General features: G+C 33.5%; 1 pseudogene; it reads left to right on the top strand.

The window, feature by feature from the left end:
- Window positions 1-2,832: 2,832 nt before the first annotated feature.
- LOC127683958 (uncharacterized) lies at window positions 2,833-2,924 on the top strand (annotated as a pseudogene).
- The last annotated feature ends 2,949 nt before the right edge of the window (window positions 2,925-5,873 follow it).

The raw sequence follows: 5,873 nt of genomic DNA, 5'->3' as shown, positions 1-5,873 counted from the left end.
GTTAAAATTTTATGATCAAATGTGTTCAAGTACCTTAATTAGTGTGAGGGATTATTAAATAAATATTCAGATGAAATATATGAATATAATATGACATTTGTGAATATCATAGCCAACAATGTAAAGGACAGTATTTAATCCAACTTCATAATATGTATTTATAAGAACATGTTAATAGAAGAAAAAAGTGAGGACATCTAGAGATAAGACCTTGAAAATAAAAAAAAAAATTACCCACAGATTGCAAGAATAAGAAACATGGATATGTAGTAGGTTTTAACCACAGTACCTTAAATAAACTAATTACAAAATAAAATCAAATGTTTTCAATTTTTAGATTAAGAAGACTCAATGTATACAATACCGAGTCATAATTCCTAAACATTTAGATCAATCATTTACTTAAAATCTGAAAATTTATATACTTACATGAAATGTTCTGATATTGAGTTTCATTTTCTTGCATTTTGTTTATTTGTAAGCCATGTTATGGTGTGCCAATTCAAAATAAGAATGTGGAAATGACATAGTCTTTTAATAATATGTATTTCCATTTATAAGAATCCAGTTTTTAATCAATGTTTTCATATTTAAATTTTGAAGTGATATTATTTTTTCCACTGAATTAACTATTTTCCTTGATCATTTTTCTGATGTTTTAGCAATTTCATTAATTCCTTCAAGTGATTGGCCTACCTGATTTTAATACTCCTGCCTTTTAACTTTCATTTCAGTGAGTTTATTTCTTAGCTTACTGGTTTTATTTACTCCTCTTTCATTTTAAATTGGACCTTATATTTTTTCTTTTATGCTTATATAAAAATTGTAAACTTTTGTACTATCAAAACTGTAAATATTTCTCAAATTACAGTGTAAGTTAGGATCCAAATTTGAAAAAAATGTAGGATTTTGTTTTGTATTTAAATGTATGTACAGAGAGGGTGGGAGAGACAGAGACAGAGAGAGACAGAAACAGAGACAGAGAGAGAGAGACAGAGAGAGAAAGAGAAAATTTTCATGTGTGTTTAGGTAGGTCTATGTGCTAATGAAGGCCAACGCCAATTTTGAATGAGTTTGATTCTCTTAACAGCTTCTATTTGTTCTTAGAGACTGGGACTCTCTGCGGTCTAGGTGATGCTAGCATGATAATAAGATTTAGGAATCAACCTGCCTCAAACTCCTATATGCTTGGATACAAAAACATCTTAAAACCTGGGTTTTTCAGTTGGTACTGGGGACTAGATTCAGGTCTTAGTTCATGTATGGGTAGGCATTTCTGATTAAGATTGTCTGAACTTTTAGGATAATATACTATTTAATTTCCAAATATGTCTGCCTATTTTTATTTGTTTATTCATAGCAAACATATTTTAGCCTTTGAAAAATAGTTTACTAAATAAAATATAGTTATTTCAGTCATTTAGAGTTATAGGACCAACATACACTCTCACTTGGTTGAACATTTTGCATATAATACGTAGAAATTCTTGTTGAGTACTTTGCTATGTAAAGCTTGAGTCTTGTTAAATTTGTCAAAGTTTCCTGTGTTTATATGGTGGATTTAGATCGAAACAATTACTCTATGGTGTGGCATTTCCTTCAAAGGCCTGTCCTTTACTGTGTCTCACCAGGGGACTCAATCATGTCTCTGCACTTTGACTGGACCATAAATCTGACTGTCCCTTGTTTGTGCATCTTTTCCTACCCTTATCCATCTTTCAGTTCTGTAGCAGGTTACCTTTATAAAACATTTTGCATTTAAAATCCAAGCATGAGGAACTCATAACTTTGTTAAATATCAGCCATCAATCCCTTCACAGTGTACCAGTTTTCAGGCAACTTTAGAACAATTATCCTAGAGATAGCTGGCCCATTAATAGTTATCAACTTTCAACTCAGGAAATATGATCTAGTCCTACTTGGATTCTTTCAAGGCTTGCCTGGAGAATCTTAAGGCAGAGTTCCCTGTTTCAGTGATACTGTGTATTTCTTCTAAGAAGTAACTAAAAAAGTTGCTGTTGGCACCTGAAAACTGTTGTTGCAATTCTGTCCAGATTAATAATGGTCTGATGTGTGGAAAACCTCTGGTACCAAGTCATCTTTCATGGTTGGAAGTTGTATATTAATTGTACACTCAGATTGTGATGGAAGACCAATAGATTGAAAGTTTGCTCCCTCCTTACTCACAGAAATTGAAAAAAAATATAAAAATAAAGCTTTATAACAATTAATAGAAAGAAAGTAGATATGCTTAGGGACAGTTATCTAATCTTTATGAGAGAAATGTTCTATACTTTTAAAACGAAATCACAATGTTAATGTTTAAGAGTAAGCAGTTTTAAGTAAAATAATACATGTACACTGTCACATTATAAAAATTTATGTTTCATAGTCTAGGTAAAATAGGTTATAAGTTATTACAATATTTGAAAAATCATTAATTCTTGTTATCACTAAAGTGTGTTATTTTATTTTATTCCATCAAAAAGAGCATTTGGAGCATTCCAACAAGAAGTTAAATAATGTGTATCTCTTCTGTAAAAGCCCTTGTTCAGATTTCAATTTCTTTCTTTTCTCTTCTTCATTTCTTTTATCTTAATCTCTCTATACTTTTCTATTTCTCTTTTTCCATTAAATAGACATTTTGTTATCTTTGCTTTGTTTAGTTTTAGATAAATATGAGGACATGGTTCAAGTTCTGTACATTTGTTGGTATGTGTCCTATGAAAATGTAAAGACCAAAATATGTAGCAGTGAATGTGACTGATTCATTTTTCTTTTAGGATATTCTTTTAAGAATTCAATTTGACATTGTGTTCTAATTAATCTGTGATTGCTTCTCGGCCTTTTGGCTAAGATCAAGTGTAATATCTAATTAATCTGTGAAAACCAGTCATTTTTCCTTTAACATATTTTCATTCCTTAGTTTCCATTGCGAGACTACTTTTATTCTTCCCTTTCAGCACTACTCTATAAATTGCTTTATTTGAGTACTTTTTAAAAAAGTATAAAACAAATATGCTTTTCCAAGTATAACTTTTTGTCTAAATATTTTCATTTTTGACTTGTTTTCCTTTATTTAGTTTCTGGAACATCCTTTTCATTAAAACTTTACCCTTATCAGTTGTTAGATCTAAAGAACCTGAGTGGCAGTTCACAGGGAAGTCTATAACACCTTGTTTTTATCAGGTGTATAAAAACCACATTACACCTAGAAGGAATGGCTGGATAATTGTCTATTTAAATGAACAGACACATAACTCCTTGTTGTCAAGTCTTTGACCTGCAAATAAGGTCTGATGTTCCTTTTGGCTGTTAGTAGCAGAGCTGAAACCATTTATGTAACTTTAAAATGCATTTTATGCAACTTGAGTTATGATGATGCCTGAGCTTGCCACCAGGTAGTACTGATAAGAGATACCTCCATCAAATATCTCCCTCAGGAAACTGTGGAAGAAGCAGAGTGTAAGACAGAAGCAATGAAAGACACCAAGAAATCAAAGCCTTTTAGAGACAACAATGTGTTTTCTGAGACTTAGGCAACTTGCACATAGCTTATACGGGTGGTGAGAAAAGTGGACACATGTTCCCATCTCTAACACAGAAGTTACCTTCAAATGATAATTACTGGCAAGTAGGAGGGGAAGTGCAGAGGAACTGGGAGGAGTAGGAGAAAATATTGAGCAGAAAATGTTGCATGAAAATGTCATTTTCAATAAAAGGAGAGAGATAGAATGAATAGATGAGAGAGGGGGAGAGAGACAGAGAGAGACAGAGAGGGAGAAAGGGAGAGAGGGAGAGAAATGGAGAGTGGGAGAGGGAGAGAGGGAGGGAGAGAGGCAGAAAGGTACAGAGTGAGGGAGAAAGAGAGAGAGAGAGAGAGAGAGAGAGAGAGAGAGAGAGAGAGAGAGAGAAATCTACCAGTCCTCTAGGCAACCTAGCTCAGAAGCTCATAAAAGAACCTAGCCTAGGACAGGCCTTGGTATCCTTGCAAGGTGCTGTTGTCATATTAGCAAACCAGAACCAGGCTGTGAGTTGTAAAAGTGAAAACTCTACCACACATTGAAATGATTCAAAACATGTAATTTTCAGAATGGTCTCTTGTATCATACTGCAATACATTCTAATATGACTCCTACTCTTGCTCTGGGGTTCATTCTGTCTTCACCTGTGTCTAACTTGTATCTGCAACCAGATTTTGTAAAGCTGCCCTGAAAAACTACCTCTTAACTCTACTAACTGAACAGCCGCAAACGCCAATCTAATGTGCTGCTGTTCAACTCATTGACTCAACCAAACTGTCATGCTGGGATTGAAAACATGTACTCCCATCCCTGGACCTAAAATTTTCTGTACCTGGAACTTGTTCTATACCAGGCTGGACTTATATTCCGAGATCTGCTTGCCTCTCTCTTCTGGAATTTAAGGCATGTCTCTAGTCCAGCCAGAGTGCCCATTTTTCTACAGATGATAGATAGATAGATGATAGATAGATAGATAGATCGATAGATAGATAGATAGATAGATAGATGGATAGATAGATAGATAAAATCTGTGCCATTGGAAAGCAGTCCATCCCTAGAGACCCTTTCCACCATTCTAATTTTTGTATCATTTCCTTGTGAGATAGCTTTTCACCATTGAGAAAAAGCTAGAAACTGTTTCACTAATGTATCAACAGCACCTTAGAGTTTCCTAAATATGATGTTATATTTAACATTTCAGGACTGACCAATGGATCTTGGATAACAAAATGGAGCTGACATTTGCTGGGCATCATGAATGAAACATAGTTATTCTATCTTTTCATTTAAAGTTGTGCTAGTGTAAAACATATCAAAATCATTTCAAAAGTGAAGACTGAATATTTGTTTTTTAATGTTCTTAAAAAACAGCTTAAGAAGAGCAACATATTAACATCATTGAAGTCTTTACTTCCTATTCAATTCTCTTTTAAGTCATATTTTTCTCAAGATATATATTTGTGAATTTAAATAAATTTAGTATTAAAATTGGAAAATAAGAACCAGCTGCCTAAGGCCGGGTAGTGGTGGCACACACCTTTAATCCCCACATTTGGGAGTCAGAAGCAGGCAGATTTCTGAGTTCAAGACCAGCCTGTTCTACAGAATGAGTTCCAGTACAGCCAGAGCTATATAGAGAACCCCTGTCTCAAAAAACAAACAAAAACAAAAAACAAAAAACAAACAAACAAAACCCCCAAAGAATCAGCTATCAGCTGCCTATAACTAAGCAGATAAAAAGAACATCAAACAAACACCACAAAAGCATTAACATTCTACAATGTATACTATCATAGAGCAAGTTCTGAAACGGGTCCAACTCTTTTCTATAAAAAATGTATGTTAGTAAAAGTAAGAATTTAAGTACTTTTCACTGCAAAAAATGAGTAACTCTTCATAAAGCAATGGGAAGAATTTGATGCATATTAAAGAGGAATGTTTTTTCCTTTATTATTTGAGGTAAATGAGAGCTTTGTCTCTTTTATCTAAGATCATAAGTGTTCCCACATCACTCATGTGCCACACATTTGTAGAGAATATATATATTAAGATTGTGTGAGTTGAATACGTCATGTGAGCTCCATATGTAGAGATTAAAGTATGTAGAGTGATAATTAGCATGAAGGGCAGCTAGAAAATTCATGTGAACTTACTACTGTAAAAGCTTCCTGAAATATTTGCACATACACATACAAAAGGAATTTAAATGAAATTCCTTTATGCTGGAATCATAATATCTCCACTAGACAACACAAACTAAAACAAATTTAAGGCCCACTGCCAGAAATCCCTTAAACTCTTTTGTAGTTGTTGACCATTGAGGTCCAAAAAACCTCTAAAGATTATAGT

This window comes from Apodemus sylvaticus, chromosome 4, assembly GCF_947179515.1.
Source record: "Apodemus sylvaticus chromosome 4, mApoSyl1.1, whole genome shotgun sequence".
NCBI lineage: Eukaryota > Metazoa > Chordata > Mammalia > Rodentia > Muridae > Apodemus > Apodemus sylvaticus.
This window is presented reverse-complemented; position numbering and strand designations above follow the sequence as displayed.